This window comes from Carettochelys insculpta, chromosome 20, assembly GCF_033958435.1.
Source record: "Carettochelys insculpta isolate YL-2023 chromosome 20, ASM3395843v1, whole genome shotgun sequence".
Taxonomy (NCBI): domain Eukaryota; kingdom Metazoa; phylum Chordata; order Testudines; family Carettochelyidae; genus Carettochelys; species Carettochelys insculpta.
The window spans coordinates 4,114,482-4,129,604 of NC_134156.1; the positions used below are offsets into that span (position 1 = coordinate 4,114,482).

Sequence of the window (15,123 nt, forward strand, 5' to 3'; positions counted from 1 at the left end):
CCAGCTTGCCTGTAGTTTTGTAACATGCCACCAGGTCACAGGATGAGTAAAGGCAGAGGAACAGACATCAGCCTTGTGTCCACTGTAGCTATTCTTCCATAGGCAGAACCTTAATGAGAACTGACTGGCTGTGGCTGAATTTACTTGTCAGAAAGCATCCAAACACACCATATGCCCCTTCCTCCGCTTCTGTCAGATGTTACCCCTGAACTTCACAGGCACACCTGTGTGTAATCACTTTCAAACCATGAGTACTGGTTACAGAAGACATTTGTGGCTTGTTTCAGAGCTCTCACCTTACCACGTTGTGCAGTGCTGGTTAACACATAGCAAACGTTCCCCACTTGGCTGAGTAAGGGGCTGGGAGACAAGAAGACTATGATCCCTGTGAGGGTACGTTGAGATTATGTGGAAGATTGCAGTCAGGGTCAATCCTCTGGGGTTCGATTTTGTGCGCCTTGTAGAGACACATGAAATCAAACTATCTGGGATCAACAGCTGACCTCTGTACTCCTTGATATCACAAACAGTAAGGAAGGTCAATGGGAGAATTTCTCCCTTCAACCTCCTTCTGGGTAGACAGCCAGGTCAGTTGACTGCAGATTAGTTGATTCTAGCTACACAACTGGAGAAGAATGCAAAGCCACTGTCATTTTATGTGTGCCTGTGTGTTGCTGTGTGTGAGTTCACACGTTTGTACATGCACGTGTGCACGCATGCATATTTCTGTGCACTCACACAGCTGTGAACATAGAGTGTTTGAAATAACTAGTCAGAGTTTATATTCTTAATACCATATAATGCCCTGAATTCTTATTATGAGTAGCTCACAAACCAGCAAAAATCACACTCCGTTTCCAAGAAGTTCCGGATCAGAAATGGGACTAAGCTTGTTGAAAAGTTGTTGCAATAACTACTTCCAGCAGATCTGGCGCTGGAAACATTCTGCACAACTGAACCAGGAAACACTGATTATTTTACTTCTAGATACACGACCCTAGCTTTGGGTGAACCTGGAAGAATGATCCCAGACTTGAAGAAGAGTTCAGCTTAAATTCAAGTTTGTTGCCTTGCTCAACAACAGCTGATCCAATGATAGATACTATTTCACCTACCTGATCTCTCTTCTATCCTGGGACGAACACAGCTAGACTAATACTGCATAAAACAAAAATAACTAAATATGATACCACTTTCTTTGTGACCTAATCCAATGTCTGGATGCAAATAGCCTTGATCTTTGAAGAATTTCTAATCAAATCTATTTGCCTCTTAAGGCCAGCTCTTTTGTGTGAGGGTTTTTTTTATTTTTTTTCCATGAAAAATGCCCTGGAAAACACTTATAGGATTGATTGATGTGGGATATGACAACTCAACTTTTCTTAACATTAATTTTGATTTTGCTCTAACCAGAACAAGTGTAAATAAAGTCAGTTTCTTAAATTTGGGAAATAATTCAAGGTAAGACTGATTTGTTGCCCTCCAACCAGGTCAGCAAGGGGATGCATCTTTCAGCTGAGCCTTTGATCTGTGCTGCTTGACCTTGCTGCGTGTGACCTTGGGAGGTCAGGGAAATTGTTCTCAAAGAGCCAGGGACTATTGATTTGCTTTCAAGGGAAGTGAGATCGGGATTGTCATGTTAATAGGAGACCCCTGAAAGGATGGGTCCTTGTTGTGATGTGCACCCCCCCCGATGTTAACTGGTTTTAGGAGGCCAGCAGTCTGCCAATCAGTTCCACTTCGTGAAAGCTAAGGTGAATGCGAGGAGACCTCGGCACCTGTATTATAATACACAGCTGTATTGAAATTTCCCTGGCAAAGTTGAACTGCTAATGCTTAATTTACTTGAACTAATGGGTCACAGAATTCCCATCTAAACTGAAAATACTAATGAACCTCTGGGCAGCCAGAGTGACCTCTATGCTTTGATCCTTTTAATGGCTGTATTTTAAAACATACAGTTCCTAAAGAAGGTGAAGGAAGCGATCATAAAGAATTTTTAGTGTATGTGCATGATCATTCCATACTGATGCATTTCAACTTTAATAATATTGTGTTAAGTTTTATTGTAACCTTCCTGACATTTACTGCAAGGGAAAGTTCACAGTCTTAACAGCCTAGTAAAATACTGTGGGGTAATGTACCTATAAAGCATAATATTTCTATACCAATGACGAGCCACAGCAATTGCAACAAGTTTAGCAGCTCGTTATTAACGAGTGCTATAACCTTAAAAGTCACAGGCTTTGAGAGGTGGTATAATCTACTGAGGCCGAGCAACATATGACAAGGGTGCTGCCTCGGTTTTACTGAGCAACACAATAATCTCTGTTCGCATGCTGTTCCTCCATACTCCCTCGGGGATGCATCCTACTCCCGGAGATGTGTGGAGAACCTGATTGGCTCATTCAGCTCACCAGCACCCTGGCTGGCAGGCTCCAGTTTCTCCCATCAAACTCCCTCTGTGAGTCCAGTCAGGTAAGTCTCTTGCAGATAAGTCAATTCCAGCTATGCCATTGTGCTGCAGCTAGAATTGCATATATACGATCAACTTTAAGGCCTAGTGTAGACCTGGCCTTACCTAGGGGATGGTCTAGCTTTATTTGGCCCTCCCTCTGTGCAGGGGGCAGGAGTGGATGAGCTCTTAAGGGCCTTCCAGCCCTACATTCCTACGATTCTATAAAGTTCAAGAAACTTCCCAGTAGGCAGATGTAGGATAATCTGTCCACCATTGGACTCTCTTCGTAATCCTCAGTAGTCAGAAATTGCCTTCAATCTTAGAGCTAGGGAGAGCAATAAGGGCCCACTGAGGCCCACTGATGGGGCGGAGGAGGCAACGGTGTTAGAGTCACAGGCCTTTTAAATCACTGTGGGAACACTGTGTCATGCCCTATGGGCAGCACTATGGGCTGTGGGGAAGGGCAAGGGACAGCATAGCACATGCTGGGCAGTGCTTATGGCCTTGTCCCTTCTGGGACTGCAGCGCTGCCCTGCCCTCCCCCCACCCACCTACCCACCCACACACACACCTTGTTCTGGGGCCATGGAAAAGCTGATGGCTCCCCTAGGCCTACTGGCTGGACACAGTTCACCAGGTTACCCCTGGCAAGTCACCAGATGCTTTATTGACCTGCACATCTGCAGGTATTGCTGTGAATCACCATTTCTGGCCAATGGGAGCTGCAGATAGCTGCACTTACTAGAACACCACTTCCCACAGTTCCAACTGGCCAAGAACAGCGATCCACAGCCAATGGGAGCTGTGAGTGACCATCCCTGTGGATGCACAGATACAACGTCTGGTGGCCCTGCAGGGGCTAACCCTGGAGAATTAAGTCCAGCCTGCAGGCAGCTTATTTTCCACATCAAGAAAACCATTTGCCAACCATTGACAAAGATGCACTTTGTACACTGGGCTTGTATCTAGATTTGGAAAGATAAAAAATGTATTGGTCAATGTCAGTAAATGTCAGTTCGCTGTACACGCACAAAACAACACAAATATGTCTATTCATGATTAGCTAAATTTACAGATAGGTAAAGTTCTGCTTAAGAAATCTTGAGCCTTTGATTAAAGGGTATTTACTTTGTATGTTTTAACATGAGATGTTGACAGCTTGTATTTTAACAGCAGTAAAGCTTTAACTTTTTGTATCTCAAAGTCAACTGTTTCTCAATATTTATTGTCTGGCCCCACCCCTGAAACTGTCAGCAACAGTGAAAATTTAAATCAATAAAAATCAAGAACAGTAGTAATATTATCCATTGAAATGATCAAAAACCCCATAGATTTCTGCCAAGCTCACGTATATCAACTGAGCCTACAGGGGGAAGGGGCCAGTCCTGCAAACCCTTTTGCAAAGGCATGACAGCACATCTTACTGCAATCCTGTATTTAATGGCACCACTCACACTTGTAAAGTTACTCATGTTGTGGGAACAGGGGCTCAGGCCTTATTCAAATGCTCTTAGGAATGGTGGATCTCGTCTCTCCTGCGATGTGTTCAGAAAGGCTGCAACAGTTAGACAGCTGGTGTGCAGTGATCCCTGCTTTTCATGCTGACCTGCATTATCTCATTGTTTCCCTGGGCTCCTCTCTGTTGTATCCAACTATTGTATTTAGATTCAGGGGGGCTGGAATAATTTTTCTAGTGGGGGTGCTGAGAACCACTGAAGGAAACTGTAAACCCTGTATATAACGGAAACCACTTTAAGTCAGGGTGTGGCAACACCCTGCACTCCAAGTTCCATCACCTATGCTTAGATGGAAGATCTTCCGAACAGGTGCCGTCTCTTTGCTACAAGTTTCTACAACACCTAGTACAATGGGGTCCTGGCCCACAGCAGAACCATCATACAAATAAATAATAATACTAAGGCCAAGTCTACACTAGACGTTAAAGACAATTATAGATATGCAATTCCAGCTATAGCAATTGCGTAGCTGGAATCAATGCATCTACGACCAACTTATCTGGCTGTCCTCCCTGAGGGAGGTCAACTAGAGAAACTCTCCTGTCGACCTCCCTTAATTCTGGTAAGATTGAGAAGTTGAACTCCAGAGGCCGGTGTAGGGCAGAAGCTGATACATTGCAGAGAGGGGTAAGGCACTCGGAATGAGGGGTGTCAAGCATAAAAACCTGCTGTGAGTGGAGGTTTGGTTTAGTGGTTTCTGAACCCCTCTTGGGGGACAGAGGGGAGATTCCCCAGACAGTTGCTATTGAAATTTGCATGCTCTGCAAGTGTCAAAGATAGCTGTTACTTATGGAACTGAATGGCTGCACAAGCTGACAATCCAGCGCAGCTCGCTACAGTTGCTCATGGAGCCTGCATACGCTCAGTATTCCCCCACTTCAATCTTGAATGAATTTATCCTCACAATACATCCGCTGTTTCTCCATCACGTAGGTAAGGAAATTGAGTGCAGAGAGATTAAGTGATTTACCTTGTCCTGCAGGAAGTCTGCAGCAGAGCAGACAAGAGTGAATCCATATCTTTGCATCCCAGGCCTGTTCCCTAACCACTGGACCAGGCTGCCTCTCCAGGTGGAAGCGCAGAACTTCCCATTGACTAGAAAGATCTGCAGAGGTTTGGGCTTCATGGGGGAGAACAGATCTGTGTCCTCTATTTAATGAAACTTTCTTGGATGTAGGAAAGTGCATGAATACTACTGGTTTCCATGGTGCTCCATGGCACACCTTTAGAGATGCTCAACCAGTATGTGAAAGCATCCCCAAGTTTGAGTGTTTATCTGCTTGATCCACAATGCTTTGGGCTCTGGTCCAGACTGGAAATCACTACCAGTCAGGCCTTCTCACAGGATCTCTGGCACTTCCTGCTTGCTGTGAAAACAGCTTTTATCACGTCATTTCGACACATTGGCTCCAGGGCCTGGCTGGCCACAGAAAATGGAAATGAAATAAAAGAGTAGATCTTGTTCTCTGAATTGTTCACTTTCTCTCCCTTCCCAGCTGGGTCAAGCTGCTCATCAGCTCCTTGATGCGCAAGAGAGGAGTGCTCCCCTTTGGCATTCACAATGCACCATTCCTTTCCCAGTGCACTGGCCGGCTCTTTGAGAGCACGTCTGGAACAGTTTGGATGGCTCTGGGTTGAGGCCTCCAACCAGGCTTGAGTGGGAGTTTTGGTCCCTCTGGGATTTTTGTTTTGTTTTGTATAGAAATGTTTTTTGTCAATAGCAGGATCCTGTGGGAGATCACAGAATATAAGCCTCTTTACTTTTTCTCGTTCATTTAATAAGCCAAACAGGATCCATGGCTTGGCTCTGCTACCTTCGGGAGCTGCAAATAGTCACATTTCCTCCTTGTCTGTCTGCCTCATATCCATGTTTCCACCATAAAATTAATTCCCTCTCTCTTCTGTTTCCAGCTTCCCCCACCTCATTGACAAGCTCAGTCGCTGCTGCAGATGAAATGCAAAAGGGCCAATTCTTCATCATCCAAGCCATTTGTGTATTCCTTTGTATTCTTGCAAGGGACTGTAAAACACTGTGACATCAGAGCATGAATGGTTTGCAGTAGAGTAAATACTGATACAGGCCCCAAAAGGTAACTCAACTGACTCATTGTCTCATCTTGGAAGTTTATCCTGCATTTCACTATAGTGGTAAGATTTGATTAATGTCCCTTTAAATAGGTGTTTAGTCCCCTAACAGGCCTGATTTGTCTTCTATTGCAGAGGCCACCAGAATCCTGCCAGAGCAGGAGTGCACACTTATGAAACGAGGCTTTATATGTTTGTACATCCTTAATATATATCATCCTTGGGAATCTGGCTGTATCCATCTGGCTTCCTCATAGTCTTACTTTGTTATTTTCATTATCCCAGCAGCGATGGTCCCTCATCACAGACCAGAACATTATTGCACTAGACAGTGTAGAAACACAAAACAAATAAAAACAGTTGCTGTCCACTGAGGGCTTGCGTTCTGCAAGGAGCAAAGACTCAACATTTATAATGCTCAGTGATTTGTCTTAAAGTCCCAGCTTCCCAAGTCTCGTGAGACTATGACAATCTCAGCTTTCTTTAAAAACAGTCAAACCTGTCCTCCACATGTTTGTCAAGAAAAACTTGAAAACATGAATCCTAAAGGTTTAAACCAGGGAACCCAACATGTATCTCAAAAACCTTTGTGATTGCCACACTAATCTCCTGACTAGGCTGGGGACAGAGGGGAGTTGACTCATGTCTGGAGAACACATATAGTTGGGAATACCATAGCTTGAGAAGATTCAACTACCAGCACTGTGGAATAGCAGCCAACTTGCATGGAGTGGCGGTGGGGGGCAGGGAAGCTTATTTATTTGTGGTTGTGTTGCTGAGCTGCCTGCCCTGATACAGACAGTTGCAAAATGCAGGGTGATTCCATACTTTCTTCTTGAGGATCAATTTGTTTCAAGGGGGGAGCAAAAATTTTTGCCTCTTTGATGTCAGCTGGCATGCTCCTCCTTCAGATAATGTACCCTAATTACATGGGTAGCCCTCCAAACACATTCGACAAGTCTGTTGCATGTGGCATTTACAGTTGCCGTAATAACAAAACAGACATCCAAGAAGCAGAAGATAAGTACACCTCTGACCTGCAAGTGACCTGCTAATTAGTGGATGCACGAGGTTAACGAAAGGAGCGCTTCATTCAGGGACGCATGTTATTGATGTGAACTCCAACCCCAGTAAACTGGAAAATCTATGCCAGGAGGTGTTTACACATTCATTAGTGGTGGCAGTGAAACAAAATATAACAGAAAACGCTTTTTGCCTCAATATTATGCTGGGAGTAAAATGAGAAGCCTCTCATTTCTGCACGCAACAATTACAGTGCAGCCTGAATTTTAACTACAGAATTAGGCCCAGCATTTTGAAATTGAATCTAATTAGCTCCTGTTCTGAGCAGGATGCTTTGCCAGAAATGTTCACAACTGTCCGCTTCTGTATTGCTGTGAGGGAAAAGTTAGATCCACAGTGGTAGATCAGGATTTGAACTTCTCCAGAATCCAATTCATTTGGACCCAATTGTTCAGGTTGACGAAACAGTAACATCTGCATATCAAGGTTCCACTGTTGGCCATCTGTTTTGGTGGGTTGGAGGATTGTTTTGCCCCATAAATTTCCACATTTGCTGTATTGGCAAAGGGGGGGTGTTTCTGTAAATTCTGAAAAACAATTGTCGAATAGTTTCTGAGTTACAAGAACACCACGTCCTGCGCAGGAGCCAGAGCATAGCCACCCAGCTCCAGGAGGGACCCTGGGAAGGAATCATAGAATCACAGAACACTAGAACTGGAAGGGACCTTGAGAGGTCATCGAGTCTAATCCCCTGCCCTCATGGCAGGACCAAACTCTGTCTAGACTATCGCTGATAGATGTTTATCTAACCTGTTCTTAAATATCTCCGGCGAGGGAGACTCCAGAACCAACCTAGGCAATTTATTCCAGTGTTTAACTGTTTAACCACCCTGACAGGAAATTTTTCCTAATGTCCAACCTAAACCTCCCTTGCTGCAGTTTAAGCCCATTGCTCCTTGTCCCATCCTCTGAGGCCAAGGAGAACAATTTTTCTCCCTCCTCACTGTACCAACCTTTTAGGTACTTGAAAACTGTTGTCATGGCCCCTCTCAGCCTTCTCTTTTCATAAACTAAACAAGCCCGGTTCTTTCAGTCTTCTCTGTCCCTGACCCTTTCAATTTGTAACCAGACAGCTCACCTTTATAGAGCCCAGATGCTTTCTTTTAAGCCCTACTGGGATGGAGTTGTCCATCACATGTCCACTGGATCCCATTCTCTCTTAAAGCGCCAACTGCCTTGTGATAGGCATAAAATATGGACATTTTCAGCACAGTCCATTCCAAAGGGTGCTAGAAATGCTAAAGGCTGAAGATAATGAATGATGGGGAGTTTGTTCAGAAGCAAAAAACCAACAGGTAGCCAGAGACTGAATAAAGAGCAGAAGGTCTGGCCCTGTGTGGCGGGGGGGGAAGAGAGACATTATTGTCAGCAACAAGTGTGGCTATCAAAATTCCATCTGACTATGCTATTGATTTCAAACAAAAACAAAGCGGCAGGGTGGGCTTCCCTAGGGAGGCTGGCATGCAGCTGATGGCTGGCTCATTTGGCTCTAGCATACCAGGTACAGACCAATGAATAAAGAAAAATTATGCTTGCCACCTACTGGAAGGCAGTGGGATTTTTGCTCTAATCCCTATAATAAATACATTTGATATCACTGACAGCTTGCAACAATTCCTGACCTGTGTCCAACACGTTCAGGTTGTATGCAGCAAAGAGCTGAGAAAGAATGAGCACTTCAAGGCCCAGAGCGCCATAGAGATGTTCTTCCTGTTTGGTTCATTGCCTGGGTAAGTGGAGAATATCAACAACAACTTTTTAGTACAGTTTGAACCTCTGTAATCCATCACTGTCTCATCTGGCAACATCCCTAATCTGGCATGATTTTAGTTAAACAGAACCACTTCTCAATTTACTTCCAGCTACCAGTCCTGACTCTCAGGGCTCTGTGCTGTTATTTAGCTGTAATTTACCCCTAAATGTCTTCTAAGAGCCCAGCAAGCAGTGACAATTTTGATAATGCTGATAGGCAATATTGACCTCCCGTAATCTGGCAAATTCTCTCATTTGGCAGTGGTCATATCCTGAGGGTGCTGGACTAGAGAGGTTCATCCTGTAAATGAATTAAACAACCAGGGATTTCGAAAGGTTCCAGTAAAACTAATATGCCCATGTGCCTTCCTTCCTGCTGATTCCATTCACTGCTCTTTCCTTTCTCAAAACCATTTCCCATCATTCCTGCCGCACACCAGAAGGGGCTCCCATTTGCAGAGAGTGGAAGAGGAAAGAGGCAAAGGAGCAGATGCTCCTGGACCATGGATGAGCTTGACGCTCAAGCACCGGACTGGCATTCACATCTAGGCTTTACTACAAGCCATGGGACCGGGTTAAGAGGGTGAGGATGGGTTCACAGCTGTAATCAGAATGCCTGACCATCTGATCACTGTTCAGCGGCGTCCCTCTGGAACAAGGGTTTCAGATTGTGTCCCTCTCTCTGGCAGGTCCGTGTACAATTCCAGAGCTATAACCTAAATGCTTTAAAAGACGGGTTTTGGCAGGAAGCTGCAGTCTCATGTTCCCAGGCATGCCCCAGTATCTACCCGTAAGGGTTTAGAAAGAGATTTCTTTGGGTGAGCAGCTATCCCACACCCTCCATGCATTTTCTTTTATTCCCTGCTATAGAGCATCCGACTCATCGTCAGAAACGGGTGGGAACAGGCACCAGTCTGGCAATTCCTGTCTCCTCGTGAAAATCAACTGCACCACAAACCCCGCCCACTGTAGCATCAGCAGAGAGGGCAAGAATACCATGGTCCATGGGGACTGCCCTCCAGGGCAGAAGAGAGACACTCCATCAAAGTGCCACTGAGAGTAGGGACTGTGTAACTGGCATGTGGACGAGCAACGTGTACGCAGCACGTTTCACCCAGTGCCACAGGATTATAGTGGGACATGGACAGGGCCATCCCGAGGGTGGGGTGGGCCCAGGAAAACCCTCCCCCAGTGCCACAGAAGCAGGGGCCTGGGCAAACCCCACCCCATACTGCAGGCCCTGCCCCTTCCCCATCAACAGGATGACTGGGGCAGCCACCCTGGAGCCCCCAAAAGCGCAGGGCTTGTAGCTGATGCCCCACTTCAGCCTATGAATGGGACAGCTCTGGATGTGGGCACCTAACTCCCCAGTGTTCTAAACAGCACCGTTTTAATTCACTGGCAAAGTGTAATTAACATAGCAAAAGAAAAAGACGACATCACTCCGCCATGCAGAATAGCGGCCAGCCTGCCAGCACCCTCAGCATACCTTTGGTTCTTTTTACTTTAAAAGGAATATAGCCACAACCGTCCCCTGAAAGAGGAAGGAATCAGTTTCCTGTGCCATTACGATGAGGAGGAGTTTAAACATAACCACAGACATTCAAAACTTTAAAATTCCCATTAAGAGTTTTGAAAGTGAGCCGGGGCAGGCTGAGAATATGAGCTATCTCAGTACAGAGGAATAATAAAAATCCATCTATAAACTGGGGCAAGAAGAATACATGGAAGCGTTGCACTTTATTTTTTAAAGGCCGGAATTAGCTTGATAAAAGGACTACTTTTATAAAAAGGACAAGCTTATTTGTTTGTTCTTTTTCCATTCTCTAAACAACCCTGGTTAATTGCAGAGCAAAACCAGAATGCAGATGCATGCTGAAGACAGATGTGTAGAGGTAAATAAAACTCCTGCGATGGCCGTGGGCCAATAAACATTTGACCTCAGAGCCCACCTAATTTTAGTGGGCCGAAGTCTGGAAAAGTGATTAAGAAAGGCCAGTGTGTTGCTTTGTACCTGGGGAATGTTGGAGTGAAATGAAGGCTCCCAGGCCCTAATTTAAAAACTGTTTTTTCGTTCTCCAGAAAGCTGGAGTGCACTGGAAGAAAGGGAGCTGGTCCCGTTCCAGCCGTGCTCATAAAGCTGTCAATAAGTTGAAAAAAGTGACTCTGGTGGTGTGAAAAAACATCTTCTTTAAAGAACTTGCTCCCAGTTAAAATATGTGTGTGTATAGTGTGTGTGTGTGTGTGTGTGTGTGTGTGTGTGTGTGTGTATATAATATTTAATAAAGCCTAACAAATCATGTAGGATCATATAAATAGCAAATTTAGCAGCAAATTAGCAGGGCTTATCAAATATGTGACCACTTAGCCAGCCAGGGAAGTCAAATCTTAATGCATAACTAAATTACATTGGGAAACACTGGGAGGGGTATTATATTTTCCACTGGCAACCTGATTTCTAAACACATACGTTGAGATTTACCTGCATGAACACAACCAACAAAGTTACCATAGTTTTGATCTTTCCGACAAACGTGAGAAAATTGCTGATACCAGTGGGAAAATATGCACTCCTTCCATGCCAAGTGCTTATGCTAAGGCAAGTAGGCTTCCGGCCAAGGGCTGCACTTGTGGTTAATATATTTTGCGGGAATACATTTCGGCTGGGCTTCCTGAAGATTCGGCATATAATGGTAGACCTGTTTTCCAGATGTCGCTATTTCAGCTGCGAGAAAAGTCCATCGCCTTATCTTTACAGACTCCAGAGCTTTCAGAGGACTAAAATGACTACTTTTCTTAATAAAATTAATGGTGTGCTTTTTATGGGTTTCAGCGACAGCCGGGAGCCTGATTCTGCTTAGAAGGGTCTGTTAATGCAATTACCAGGCTGGCTTTACACTGTAAATTCTCAGTTGTTTTCTTTTCCCCATTTGGGAGTTTCTCATTAGATGTACATTGGAAATCAGGTAGGATCGTTACTGAAATCTTACATTTGCCAGGCTGTATTTAAGGTTATGTTGGCACTTGCTTTATAAAAGCTGTATTTTTCAGGTTTATAATGGCATTAAAAGTTACCTTTGCACTGGAACTTGGGACACAAGCCTGGGCTTGGCTGTGGAGAACATTGTTTTGGCAAATGTGAAGAACAAAATATACCATCTACTTTTCAGGGTCAGATGCCTTAAGGGAAGTGTGGACTTGGGATATTTGAGATGAGGGGGAAGTGTGTGTGTGTGTGTGTGTGTGTGTGTGAGATGCCATTTCCACTACATCCACTACATTTCACTCTTGCTATGTGTGCAAGTCAGAGAGACCTGAAGGCCTTGTTTCCACTACACTTCTATGTTTTTTTATTTAATTATAACTGAAAATTTGAAACAACACCTTTTCAAACAATAAAACAGAATTTCTTCATTTTGAAAACATGCAAATGGCTTTCCCCCAGCCCCCCACCAAAAATTTTTGAAAAGGGAAATTTTTGGAAATCAGCCCTTGCTGACAAACATTTTTCTTTTGTGAAATCAGCATTTTCTGACAAAAAATGCTTTCTTGAGAAAAAAAATCTTGACCAAATCCACTTATCATTGTCAACTACCTACAGCCAAACTAGGGACTCTTGAGTCTTCACTGTCCAAGCCCCTTGGTCAGTTATTCATACCTGTGCAAAGTGGGTGTGAAATGCTACTGTCCTGAATTTGTCCTGGTTTACATCCTCCTGAGACATGTCAGTGCAGAAGCAGAGAATCAGAACCTGACCCTCACCTGTTCTGCACCACACACCTCAATCTCTCCTCCTTGCCCAGTCATGTACTCAGTATGAGAGCTGTTGGGGCATTTTTGAAATGCCAATATTCCAATGAAATTTCAGAAGTTGAATAAAATCAAGAAGAGTGTTCAGAAAGTTTTCACAGTTTTACACACACACACACACATTGTTCACTGACCAAATATAGAGAGGGCCATTTTTTCCCAAAATTTTAATAATTCCCAAACATTTTGAATTTCAGGGAGGTAAAATGGAAGAGATTCCATTACCGTTTCTCTCCCTGCCCACCCCCACAACCAACTCTTGTGCAAAATTACTGAATTCTCCAAGACAGATTGGTAGCAAGCAACAATGAGGACAGGGCTACACTGGACCTGAAAGTCAATCTTAGATATGCAATTCCAGCTACAAGTACGTAGCTGGAATCTACTTATTTAGGATTAATTTATCAGGCCGTCCACACAGAGGGAGATTGACGGGAGAAACTCTCCCATTGATCTCCTTCACTCCTCATGAGAAAGAGGAGTACCAGAGTCGATTGTCTAGCCCTGATGGTTCGATTTCACACGTCCCCACTTGGTGTGCTAAATCAAACTCCAGAAGATCAATCATGACCCGGTCAATCTTCCAATAAGTATAGACATACCCTTACTTAACTCCTGCTTTGATTGTGCTGCAGCTTACACCAAGGGTTGGACAATGGTTAATGAGCCCTTAGGACTTCCAGTGGTACATACCTGTTATTTCGACCTGTACTTCTTGCAGCTCTTTCCTTCCTCCTGCATAGTTTTCTCCCAGTGTGATTTCCTTCTTGCATGCCTTTTCATTTGCAGTGCATTTCTTCTCAATTCCAGAACAAAGCCGATTCTGCAGGGGTTCGTTATTATTTTCATGGGGCAGCAGCAGTGCTGGCTGCTAAGTTAATGACCCATTACCTCGTACTTCCCCTGTTTAAAGAACCAGGTTGGAACAATCATTCCTGTTTTTTTAAACTCACCTTCATTTAGCCTTCACTAGTCTCCTCAGGGCTCTGATCCAGCCTGGAGTTTGAATGGACTCTGGAAAGCCCCTGAATGGTGTTTTCTGAGTTAGGGTTGAGGATCCCAGAGCAAGAACAAGTATCGGAGGGGGAGCCGTGTTAGTCTGGATCTGTAACAGCAGCGAAGGGTCCTGTGGCACCTTATAGACTCACAGAAAAGTTTTGAGCATGAGCTTTCGTGAGCACAGACTCACTTCATCAGATGCTGGTCTTGGAAATCTGCAGGGCCAGGTATAAATGAGCCAGAGCAAGGGCGGGGATAACAAGGTTAGCTCAGTCAGCAAGGGTGAGCCTCTGGGCTGCGCCAAGGGAAAATGCAGAGGAAGTATTCAGCAAAAGAGCAGAAATTTAGGTGACAATCAAAACTGAAGTGGGCAAGTTCCTCCTAGCTCTATAGGGCCCTTGTTCCCACCACTGGGGTGTTGAGAACTCCCTTGCCGGTTGCGATTTGCTTTTCCGTCTCGGGGAGGTGCACTGCGGGGACTCAGGAATAGAATTCACTCGGAGGAAGGTTTTACAGGCTAGAATGGAGGCTGCACAAGGAGGAGCTGCAAATGTTTGCCCCAGGACCAAACGCCTGTGGCTTAGCAGAGCCTGCTATCCGACAGTGAACAACACCTCTGGTGCGCTCACAGGAGGAACTAGCAAGGACTCCACTAGGATCAGCCTCATGTAAATTCTGTTCTGGGCACAGAATCAAGTGTATCTCTGCCCTTTGGGGTAGTGAACCAGTATAGCACAGATCAGCACAGTCCTTTGGGGGTCACCCCCCACATCAAACCTGCATCCTGTCCCCACAGACTGGTCCTATATTTTTTAACAAGACAGTTACCATTCACCCACTGAATCCTCCAGAGGGTAATTCTAGTCTATTCTTTTTATGTGCTGCATCCCTATTACTCTCTAGGCTTTGCAGGTGCGTACTACCATCCCTTCACTTGTCCTGTGCTTTCTGCAGCACCTGTGACAGTGTACAGGACAGCAGTGGGGAGATTCCCTCCTTCTCCAAAGATGCAACTCAGGGGCTTCCCAGGAGGAAACCTACATGACCACCTGTCTTCCAGATTCTGCTTCGGCTTTGCTTTGTTGCTGCACCCTACGCTGGGAAGGCACACCAACCAGCATGTCACACCACTGCTTCTTCAGACTCTGATTTTGCTGGGTTTGCCGTCCTATGGGAAAGATCCAGAAAACACTGCAAGTTTCCCCCATCTAGACCTCAGACCAGTTCTTTAAGGGCTGGTGTCTCTCCCCCAGGCCTGGAATTCCTGACCTGACCTTACCTCACTGCAAAGACCACTGCTGTGAAATAAAATACGACTTTAGAAGTTTTGTTTTTATGATCTATGAAATCACTGAGCTCTCTTGGGTAAATAAATTCTGGATAAGAAATTGACCTCAACTTTTAACATGTAGGACAAGA

At 44.8% G+C, this 15,123-nt stretch overlaps 1 long non-coding RNA gene across 1 annotated transcript in view; it reads right to left on the reverse strand.

Moving 5' to 3' along the window:
* LOC142023561 (uncharacterized) overlaps window positions 1-13,493 on the reverse strand; it is a 51,852-nt gene extending 38,359 nt beyond the window's left edge. The window contains exon 1 of the long non-coding RNA XR_012648260.1: window positions 13,399-13,493. This is a non-coding gene — a long non-coding RNA (uncharacterized LOC142023561). The remainder of the gene's footprint in view (window positions 1-13,398) is intronic.
* Window positions 13,494-15,123: the final 1,630 nt, after the last annotated feature.